The following is a 12,291-nucleotide window of genomic DNA, read 5'->3' on the forward strand; positions in this document are numbered from 1 at the left end:
GGTCATTACATTTTCTAACAACGAGACTCTCAGTTTTTCTGATTTGCAGCTTTCTCGTTGTGTGGTCTCTTTGTTAAAAAAAACACCCTCCACAGTCTTTTTGAGGGAGATCTTTTTCAGAGTGACTAAGTGTGCAGCTTTTCAGTATCTAAGGGTATGAGAACCCCTATTAACAATTTTTAGTGATGGCACTTTGGAGTGCAGTTTGCCCTCATGTGCATCCATTTTCTGTACACTTCTATGGTATGGGCCATTAGTCTCAGCATTGTGCCTTCATTTTATTCCACAGAGTGTCCTGCATCTGCAAGGTGAAAATTAGCTGCTGCAAATCTAAGCGCAGCATAGCTCATCCACTGAGGGGCTGCTGCTGCAGAAGTACAAGTTCACAGTCCACTCCTGAGACTCCATCAAACAAAACGGAGGCGAAACTGAAATGTAATTTGAACCAAACAGATCACTCACCCTGATAGTCTCTTAAAACATGTGATGCGGCGTTCGATACAATAATAAGGTTTAATGGAGGTAAAATTAGAGTCATGTCTTATGCAGTTTAAAAGTACCTACTGTTTATCAGTTATTATAACCAGAATAGGATAGTAAGCCATGTGATAACTCATCTCACACCCATCCCTCTGTAGCATATGTCAATGTAGCATATTCCACCATCAGTCCCCCAACCCAGTCCTCTCTCTTCCTGATATTTATCCTACTATCCAAATAGGGCTGATATTTATTAGGAAGCTAAGGAATACTTGAACTTGAGAATGCATGAGTGGATGAAATTAATAGCCAAGTGGTTCCTTTAGTATATGTAAAATTGACCGTCAAGATGAAAGACTAGTTAGGTATGGTGATACATGCCTATAATCGCAGCCTTAAAAGAGGTTGAGACAGAAGGACCATAAGGTTCTGTCCAGCAAAAGATAAATAGAGAGACATTTCTTGGATGTAGGAGGCATTGACTTCTAAAAGGACAACTGCACTAGACAAAGGACTAAGTGACTTGTTGATTTCACGCAAATTTTACGAGTAGCTCATAAAAATGGTAAATTTCAAAGAATGCTACTAATCTTTCTATTTTAGAACACATAATTATTGATATTTCACCATCTTTTAAAGAACCTATACCTCTGGCTATGACAACAAAGTGGTGTCTCATCGTCCTTCCCCCCAAAAGCATGAAATGATGCTCAAGGAAACAAGCAAGAACTGAACAGTCATTACACAGACTCTAAGAAAACATTTAAATATAGAAGAGAAAACAACAACAACAGAAAACCAACTTAAACCTGTACAGCACAGGAGAGCCTAAAATCAAAAAGCAGCTACATTGATATCATAATGTTATGCCACTTGGCCCTATTCAAAATCAAAGACATGAAGGATTAATGGGACAGTGGTTTATATGTAAAATTGTAATTAGTTTACTTAACATGGAATGCTTTTGTCATTCATACCCTTTTCTTCCTTGGCCTACTAGAAACAAGCTGGATCTAACCTCTACCTCTAAAATTAGATGAAGTCTTGTCTTTGTGTTAAATCATTATAGTTCCCATTTACAAAACTTCACACCTCCTGTGGGCTGGATTTCAGATTTCAACACCATGATAGTGGATAACTCTAAGAAAAAATGTTAAATGTAATTTTAAATTTATAATATATAGATATTAAATAATCTACGCATATATATACAATAAGTGATTATATATATAAACATATATATTATATATATATACATAAACACACAAACACACACATATGTATATTTCCTAGCATTCTTGAGCACCATTTCATGTCTTTGGGGTATATATGTATGTGCTCTCAGTGTTATGTATATATGTGTGTAAATCTATGTGTGTATGTTCTGTATGTTCCTGAATTTTTGTGCTTTTTCCCAAGTTGGTTTAACTTTACAAATGATGAAATATTATGTAGTAGTAGTTATTTATAGTTAAATATCAAACTTTGTTTTATAGAACATAATGGCTAAAGAGAAAAAGTTTCTTGTGGGGTGTGGGGTTTTCTTTCTTTTTTTCTGACTATACACAAAAACTTGAGCTCAAAATCATGTATTTAGTGTAAGACTTTTACAGAAATTCAACACTCTTCATACAAGAGTTAAAAGAAAAATAAAAAATGTGGCATGGAGATGTCTGCATATATAAACTCAACATTCAGTAGGACAGAAGAGTTCAGAAGAGCTACACAAGTCAAAGCCAAAATTATCTACATAGTGAATTCCAGAAAATGGACAGCTACGTATTGATACCTGCCCCACATCAAACCTTCAACAACAAGAACAACCACAGAAAGAAAGAAAAATGGAGAAACGGGGAGGAGAGCTTGAATTTAAGTTTCAATGTGCAAATTATTTTCATTAAAATCACAACCAAAAAAATAGTTGAGGTAAAGAAATAAAATTTTCAGCATACAATGTTTTTTTAATACAGTCCCTATGAATTCACAGTGTTTTGGCAGCATGCCCAAAATATGTGCAAGCTCAAGCCATAAAAAAAAAAAAAAAAAAAAAAAAAAAAAAATCACAGTAGCTAGTTGGTCACAAAGTTCTATCACCAACTGAAGACCTATTTGCAATTGAGAGCTGCTTAGAAAGAAAAGGTCAGTTTTCTTTAAGGGTGCATCCCCAGGAGATCCACCATTCTCTAGCATATAGCTCTAAAACTATGAATATTTGGACATTATCTATTGAAAACTATGGGTTTAAAAAAAGACAGGAAACTGGGTGAGGGAGGATGTGGGGAAAATTTTGGTGTAGTATGAATTATTCAAAATGCATTAAATGTGGATTCCGGTCAAATTTCTTGGGTGTCAATCTCACCCATTACCAAAGAAACTTCTCTTTACAGCAAATATGGATCATCACAGAAAACCACAACTGGATAAAATACATAGATCAACAGAACATGAGAGTTTAGCCCCAAAGGATACACCTACATCACAGCCTCTGTATCTACTTAGGGCTCAGAGAACACTGACAAGACATGTCGAAAAAATTGTAAGAGCCAGAACACCAGGCAGTTAGCTGGGAAACTGAAAGGACTGTATAAATAAGACCAGATCAATGACAATATCAATGAACATGCTAGCGTGGAAGGAGAGAATTTGAAAGGGTCCCACCCCTAGGCAGAGAACTACAGGCAAAAAAAAAAAAAAAAAAATAGCTGTTGAGAGAAGAATTTAGCTTCTTCTAGAGTTGAGACCCATTATTGTTTGTCCAAGGCAGAGTAGTCAGCTCGGAAACTGTATATATGCATGCAATCAGAATGGACTCAGCAGGTTCTATTTACATACATCTATACATGTACATACAAACAGACTGAAATATATATGTATTTGCAACAATAATAATCAAGCCAGGTAGTGGTGGCACATGCCTTTAATCCAGCGCTCGGGAGGCAGAGGCAGGCAGTCCCAAGGCCAGCCTCTCTACAGAACAGGCCAGCCTTTCTACAGAACAAGTTTCAGGGCAGGCTATAAAGCTACACAGAGAAACCCTGTCTGGAAAACAAACAAACAAACAAACAAACAAAAAGAATAATAATCAAAGAAAAAGATGCTATCAACTTGAGAGTAGAGGACATAGCAGGGATTCCAGGGAGGCTAGCTGAGAAGGGCTGGAGGGAGAAAGTGATTTAATTCCATTTCTGTTTTTTTTTTCAATATATTGAATAATATTCTAAAAGAATTAGTAAAAAATAATATTATTTTTTCCGAAGACAGAAATCTTTCCAGTTGTGGCATAGAAATTTCCTGAGTGAGGAAAGGTGACTTGGGAAAGACAGCCGTTCTTCATTCTCCCAGGCCCATGTGCTGAAAGAACTGACACTTGCAACGTGTCCCATGACCTCCACATATGTGCATGCCATGCATGGCACATACACATTTATATGCACACGTGAGTGCAAAAGTGCACAGTAACTAAATAAATATAATATTTTTAAAAATCCTTCTGGTGGAGATAGGAAGATTAGAAGTTTCAGGCCATTGTCAGCTACACATTGAGTTGCAGGTCAGCACTGGTTCCCTGTGTGAAACTAAATGGCAATCCTTTCCATTAAGTTCTGATGTGACTGTCTCCTTTTCGAATTAGAAAACTAAATGCCGAAAAAACAAATGAAATCTACATGGTGGTGGTATCCTCTATAGTTACCTGGTATTATTCAAAACTACAGAACAGGAATAATCTCCAACTTACACTTTAGAAATAAGCAAAAAATAAAGGAAAAAAATTATACTTGACTATATTAATGGTGACAAGGCAGAACTGAGAAAAGGTACCAAGCCATGTGGCTAAACATAGATAAGAATTATGGGTTAATTTAAGTGTAAGAGCTAGTCAGTAATAAGCCTGAGCTAATGGCCGAGCAGTTATAAATAATATTAAGCCTCTGTGTAATTATTTTATAAAAGGCTGCAGGACTATGAGTGGGAGATTTGTCCTGACCACGGGCCAGGAGAGACACAGGAAAACTTCAAGCTACATAATGGTTAAACGATGTGTCCTGATTTTTTTAATTGATAAAAATACTCTAAATTCACCTTAGTAATCTTTACTTTACATCACTGCTAAGCAAACAAATGCCACTGTTGAAAGCTTTTAAGTTCATGTTTTTAATTATATTAAGAACTAGCTTAAATCAGTTGAGTTGAACATAGTAAAATTTCAATGTTTATATTTGTTGAAGAAAATATCTTAGTAAAAATAATTGATGAATGTAACAGATAGGTTCATATAAAAGTACATGGAAATAAATCCTTAAAATTTGGCACAGTTCAAATTTTTCAAATTTTCCAGTGTGTGGGACTGTTAAAGATTATCTTTAGAAGGCAATTATCCGGAATTTGAAAGTTGAGTTAAGAATTTTAGAAACATTTATTACTTTCTTTTCTTTCTTTCTTTCTTTCTTTCTTTCTTTCTTTCTTTCTTTCTTTCTTTCTTTCTTTTGTTTTGTTTTGTTTTTGTATTTTGAGACAGGGTTTCTCTGTGTAGTTTTGGTGCCTGTCCTGCTGTTCTGGATCTCGCTCTGTAGCCCAGGCTGGCCTCGAACTCAGAGATCCGCCTGGCTCTGCCTCCCAAGAGCTGGGATTAAAGGTGTGCACCACCACCGCCTGGCATCATTTATTACTTTAAAAAATCCCATATTCTATACTGTTAATGGTGAGAGTTTATTCCCTTCAATTTTATTGGTTATGGAACAACGGGAAGAATATTTTGTTTTTTTAATGTTTCCATCTGTATCATTATTGTTATATATGTATGGATATTTGGCATACATGTCTGTCTATGTACCAGTTGAGCATCTGGCACCTTCTGAGGATGGTCGGAGGTGATGAATCTCCTGGAACTCCTGGAATTGGTATTACTAATGGTTGTGAGCCACCATGCTATGTGGGTGCTGGGAATGGAGCCTGCCTCCTCTGGAAGAGCATGCAGTGCTCCTAATCATTGAGTCATCTTTCCCACTCATGTTATAGCTGTGTGTGGTAACTCATACCTGTAACCCCAACAACTGAGAGAGGAATAACATGAGACCATCTCAAGACACCAGAAATTAATTAATTAATTAAATATAGTAATGCTTTCACAGAGCTTCTGTAATGATTACACACAAAAATATGCTATGAACATTGAATGACCTAAGTAGATATGTTGACTGTCTTCGAACTATTCAGACAGCTCTTTCAAATTTCCTGTATTTATACCTACTGGGTTAACACTTTAGAGAATTACCAAAATAGCTCAAGTTAAAATATTTACTTGTTCATTATTTCAGTTTGTCACACATTCTGCTTAACCTGGTTGTTGCTCTACTTTCTTATCCACGTTTCCACCCGGAGCTCTGGGGAGCAATGGTAGTCTTTTATCTGACAATATGGGGACAGAAATTCCTCCTTACCTACCAGTTTCCTTTCCTAGGTTAGCAGCTGGTATACTTGTTTTTCACAGCAGAGAAGAATCAACACGTTTAATGGAATACGGCTTTCTGGAAGCATGCAATTTACGTTTGATTTATTTTTAAAATCAGAGCTCTGTCAAGCCACTTCAATATTCTCTTCTTACACTAAATCAACACAGCCTCATAATCAATAACTGATGGACTGGGAATCATAATTCATGACTATGCAGTCTCCTTGCTGATTATTTGCAGAAGTCATTCTGTTAATGAAAACTGAATGCTCAGGAAACTGCGCTGGCACTAGTTTCAACTCCTCGGAAGGCTCCGAGTCAACAGGATTGCTTTCAGTTTACAGGACATGCTCTGGGCAACAGAAGTGTCATGCATGTTACAGTGCACATGATGAGGCAGAGAATCCAATACAAGGTGCAGTGAATGTGGGGATGCTGGCCATGAAACTCATAAAAGCTATAGAAACACCAGTAGGTATAATATTAAATACAAATGGACATTTGTAACTACCAGAAATGAGAGAAGAGGGGAGAGAGAGGAAGGGAGAGCAGATAGGTGCTAAGGGAGAGGGGGAAGAAAAAAAAGCGAGAGAGTTGTGAAAATGTTCGGTTAAATTTATGAGGATCAGCCATGCTCTAAGTGTTTAGACATGTCATTTAATGCTAGAATCCCTGATGAGAGACAATGTTGTATTACATCTTTCAGCCTACTACTGCATCCTGTCCTGAAGCCTGAAATGTCATTTAACATTAATTTATAAAGCTGCAGCACATAGAGGCTGCTATCTGAAAAAAATAAAGACTGAACACTGAAATCACATGATTTGGTAAAGTGCTTTATAGTGTTACTAACAAACTCCTTAAGAATATGAATCTCTTAGCTGCATGAGATTGCTACAGGAAGGCATTTCAACCTCCCACAAGCAGGCATTATTTCTAAGGAATGTTGTCTCTGAAATGATGTAGGCTGTGATTTGATTTTACTCACTCATATTCAATGCTCAGTTTTCTTTTTAAAAGTCTACTTCCAGAACAGTTAAAGCTTAAGAAAAATGTCCTCAGTAATAGCGAGGCTAGTACATCACACATTCAGGAACAAAGAAACAGAACAAAACTATAAAGGAATCAGTAATTTTCTTTAAAAAAAAAAAAATTCCACAAAAAAACCATCTTTCTCTGAGAAGCTGCATTGATAATAAACAATTAAGCAAAAGTTGTGTTAAAAAGCCACGTTTAAGACCTGCTAGATTATTTTTGACAGATTGATGCTAATATTTCACTGTTCTACTTCAAGAGACATCTATCACGTTAAAGCGATAGACCTGGTTTTGCAGCCCTGCGTGTGGGTGAGGGTGAGTTGGACTGAATGTTGGCAAGGAAGGGCTGGCAAAAGCAGCATGGCCTTCTGCTTTAGGCAGCCACCCAGAGAGGAAAGACAGGCACTGATCTGGAATGGCTCAAGGGCTCAGAGCAAAATGTCAAGTAAGGAGTAAATCTATCACTGAGTCAGAATGCCTACCAAGGTGACCTTATGCTAGCACTGCCATCATGGAAACAGGCATTGCTTGTTGACTGAAAAACAAACAAACAAACAAACAAAACTGAACTTGTTCATTTAAAAGCAATAGAAGGTTAGAAGTACATTCTGTGAACATGATCCCACTGCTTTAAAGACACACAAAGAAAGGCATTTTCTTGTTCTACACATTACAGTTTCTTGTCTAGATGAACTCACTGACTTGACCGTCATGTACATCAATATAGAGTGTCCTATGTCAGCTTTCTTTTTGCAACTTTGCATTGAATAGTTTTCTTTTTATTCAAATCCTCAGTACAGTTACCTCTAGATGGTAGCTGAAGCAATGTTTGACCAGCTTCAGCACCAGTGAGAACAGATAAGAGGTGATCTTTCTCCAGACTTCCTTTTTATCTTCCACCCACTTCATTACAATCGAATACATAGCAAGTGGGCTCTTATTAGAGCACCATATTCTTCACAATATTTCAGATTAATCGAAAACAATTATCAAAAAAGATAGGTCTAACATTTAGAAATTAAATAACTGAATTTAATTACCTATAATTGGCACACATAATATTTCTATTTCTCTATTTGTACTTGCCACTATTTTAGAACCACTTGTAACGTGACATCAGCAGGATGCGACTTACAGAGTAGAAATAATAATACATGATGGCTGATGCTCTTGAAACCTAAGGTCTAGACTGAGGTAGTTGAGTTCACATAACCTTGGTCTCTATTAATTGCTTCCTGTGCCTTAGGAAGACTCCTTAGAACACTTGAACAAATATGTGCTTCACAGCTGCTGAATCAGCATCATCTGTCCAAAGCTGTGCCTGTGTTGCCGCCTCGTGGTGGCTTGTGGTATAAAAATGACATACTCCGAGAGAACGTGGTGCTGTATCTCTTACTGCAAAGTAGGTTAAGAGGCACAGGAAACAGCAATGTGACAAGAAATCTGCCAGATCTATACACTTTGCCTTCACTGTTTGCTTATATGGGAAACCAAGTAAAAGTCAAGTTCTTCACCTTGTAGTCCAATGAGAATTCACATCTTTCACAATTAATCATTCCAGTTTCACACGTTACAATTCTAATAAGAAAGTATAGACATACAGACATATATAGATATATATAGATATACCTTTTTCATATTCCACGAAGTTCCTTAATAGTGTATCAGAACTGTATATCTTTCTACACACACAAAAAAATCTTTTTTTCACCACTGATATCCCAGTGTAGGGTTAAAAAAATAACTAAAAAATCTGACAGTGGGGCACTGCCTTCCACGTCTGCATTGTGCTGGGCTTCTTAATGAACACTGGTTTTTATAAAGAGGAAGTAGTCTCACCTGGAGAATTAATCAGGCATCTGGTAATTTAACCATTATTTGCACATATGTATAGGTACATGGGTTCACACTGTTGCCATTCGGTTTTCCCAGTTTTCCCTGCCCCCCCCCCCATCAAAATGTATGCCATTCCATTCTTTGGAGGCAGAGAAAGAAGATGCGTTCACCACTGAAATCAATTTGTTAACAGCAAGTCTTTGAAACCAAAGAAGTGTCTGCTTTAAGGCAAGCAGACAGTGAGTCAGACTTTAAAAACATAGTCAAGGAAAGAAGAAGAAAAAAAAAGTAAGAGCAGAAAGAAGCAATCCTCTATCTTCTTACCCTTGGGATGGTTTTGCAATTGATGTGCCCCTTGGCCACATACACAGGCTGTTTACATTTGTTCACTTTTCAATCCATTCACCTCTCTCTGCCCAAATAAACCAGCAATCCCTCCCGCTCTGCACACTGAATACATATGTGCCCCATTTACCACCCGGGGGTGCAGATTACCCATGCAACTTATCATTTACCCATTTCTCTAGGACACACTCTCTTCCATTTCCTTCCTCACTGTAACTAAAAATGAACATGCAGCTCTGTCAATGACATAATGTTTTCATGAAAGTTCCACTAATTAAAAATCCTCACCATACCAGACCTAAAAAAAAAAATGAGCACACTCTTGCCAAGTGTTCTTTGCCACAGTGAAGCTCTTGTAAGTACGTTTTAGAGAAAGACAGAGGGGGATGGTGTGAAGGGAGAAAGTCTCCTAACATATGCATTGAAGTATAACAGTTGTCAGCATCACAGGGACAGATTATTTTTAAAATAGATCTTTCAAGAGAAAAAAAATGAGATGGAAAAAAAAATAATGCATCTCCAAAGAGCTGAGAAGTAATGCATGCACAGCTTTGGGTAATAGAAGCTTTTACTGGAATGAAGGACCACAATTGTAGGAAATAGATCTGCTTTTTGAAGGCAAGCGATGATAGGTCAGTTTTAAAATGATGTTTGTCTGTACCTATAGACTCTCCCCTTTTAATGGTAAAGAGGTAGTTGGCTTTTATTGTGGTGGCCTGAAAACACTTGCAGACTATTGCTTTGGCCCATGCTTACAGTGCTATCATAGTTACTTGTTGAGGACATTCATTTAGACTTGCAACATGCTGCATTAATTTAACACCATATAAAATATGGATTTTATTGCAGCAAAGACAATAAATGCTGCAACTGCTGACTGCGTGTGTTTAATCTCCCCCCTTTTTATTGTACCCCCTCATATTTCTGACTCATATAAAATGTGAACATAGGAATTGTACCCATCCTGTTTCTGATGGATGTCAATCTACTGTCTTTATGTAGATACTTAGTGACCACTAACAGCTTCTAGGCATCATCTGTCCTCTGTCTGTCATTTCTCTTTCTACTGAAGGTACAATGAACTATGACTATGACTAAGTGAGGAGTGAATCCGTTCATATGGAATGCAAAGTAATGCTGTCTGATGTTAGAGTTCATGGCAAACAGTGCTACCTGCTAAACTGATATTTTAAACAGAGGGTAAACAGGAATGAGCATGACTAATTACACTCCGTAAATATTTTCTGCAATTGCTCAGAATGAATGAATTCGAAAACTCCAATATCCAGACCCACACTGTTGAACATAATATATTATTTATCAAGCTTCACATTACCTACATTCAAAGCAGTTGTTCCAGGAAACTCGAAAAAGGAGTTGCATGCTCATTTGCTTAGTAAAAGGTCATGATTTTGAAATAATTTCGCATATACCTTAAGAAAAAAAAAAAAACATAAAAGCGAAAACATATCTCCCCCCCAACAGCAGGGGAAGAAAAGGCGAGACCTTAAAGGAGTTAAAAGACAAGAGGTGAATTCTTCCTACCTGGTTTCATCAGCTTCTGGAAAACGGAAGTTGGTTCCAGCCAAAATAACCCTGAAGAGACTGTCACCCTGTCCCCTTTTTGTTTGTTTTCTGCTGTTATTTTCTATCGCTGATTCTACTTCGGTCTAACTCAAGCTTTCTCTCAGCGTCACTTTTAACTCTGGACGGCAGGGAACCGAAGAAAACGGGGCGAACTCTCTCTCTGATTGGCTTTCATTCAGTGATTCTGATTAAGGAAAGGGGGGGGGGGGAAAGGAGGGGGTGGGAAAGCCCTTCCTCACTCGGAGAGAAAGGTTCTGCTGATGGAGCTGCAGCACTCGCCAAGGGAAGGTTAGAGCCTGGAAGTGCCGGCTCCTGCCAGCACACAGCGATTTGCAAGTGAATGCGAGGGAGGGAGCATCCGAGCGGAGGGCTGCGCATGAAAGGCGTCCCCTCCCCCGCAGGGCAGAAAGACTCTCTGTTTCCAGCCTAAGGTAATCAGCCCCATCTCATCCGCCTGCGTCCCTAACACAATCCCAGAAACGCGGATTCTGCAATTGCTTCTTGCAATTAAAAAAAAAAAAAAAAAAATTACTTCTTTGCTTTTCTCTGGCATGGATGTGCCTGCACCACCCGTACTCTAGACCGTCCAAACACAAGTATTAGCGGAGCGCCAAGCAAATGGCAATCAGATCAGGTATATTAACAACAGAGGATATTGGGGAGGCGGGTGTGTGGTTTTAAATTTTTATTTTGAGGGTAGGTGAACTTTCTTGATTCTCCAAATACCTTTATTCGTGGTTTCTTGTCCTAAGGAGAACACACCTTGCTCCTCATTTGGAGAAGCCTCTGAGCAATTTTGTCTGTTTAATCATACAAGCTTTGCATCTCAATGTTTCATTAACAATTTACATATGCAATTAATGCCATTAAAATATTTAGATTGTGGAGTTGACATAATCTCTTTTTCTTTTTTTGCCTTTGTAAACTTTTTTGCTCATAAATATGTTTATGTCCAAAACAGCATACAGTCTGATACTAATGCATCTGGATGATTCTATGTTCATCCCAACCCTTTAACTGTCCATCTTCTTATTTATCTATCTCTACATTAGAATTTTGATCAAACAGAACCGAACCAAAGATGTCAGTATAGCTCCACAAAATAGTTAACACCTTTACTTTCCCCCAGCTATGTGTAGATTCCTTTTGAAAATGTCACCTTTAAATAAATTTTATATATGTAAACTGTAAAAACATAAACTAGAGGAGAAGTTATGAAGAACATCTCAGGCAACTATGATTGAAAAGCAAAAAAGCATTATTCAGCTGTTAAATATCTTTCCAGTCACTAAGCTAACGAGGAGCAACAATAGTCTATAGGACTCACGTTCCTCTTCTACTTGCTACCTAAGATGCCACAAGATGCCAAGGCCCCATGGAGAACAGGTTTGATAATGTATCCTCCAGGAGACCCTATACACACTCAAAACAACAACAACAACAAAGGAAGGTTCTGATGGTGAGGGCAAGAGACACTTAAATTTCAAGGAGGTTTAGTGTATCACAGGTTGTGATATCACTGAATGTTATCCTTCAGCTCACAGTAAAAAACCCTAA

At 37.7% G+C, this 12,291-nt stretch overlaps 1 protein-coding gene across 1 annotated transcript in view; it reads right to left on the reverse strand.

The window, feature by feature from the left end:
- LOC102916228 (cadherin-10) overlaps positions 1–11,186 on the reverse strand; it is a 202,612-nt gene extending 191,426 nt beyond the window's left edge. The window contains exon 1 of the mRNA XM_076551720.1: positions 10,693–11,186. The gene's annotated coding sequence lies outside the window, so the exon portion shown is untranslated. The remainder of the gene's footprint in view (positions 1–10,692) is intronic.
- Positions 11,187–12,291: the final 1,105 nt, after the last annotated feature.

This window comes from Peromyscus maniculatus, chromosome 15 (assembly GCF_049852395.1).
Source record: "Peromyscus maniculatus bairdii isolate BWxNUB_F1_BW_parent chromosome 15, HU_Pman_BW_mat_3.1, whole genome shotgun sequence".
Classification (NCBI taxonomy): Eukaryota; Metazoa; Chordata; class Mammalia; order Rodentia; family Cricetidae; genus Peromyscus; species Peromyscus maniculatus.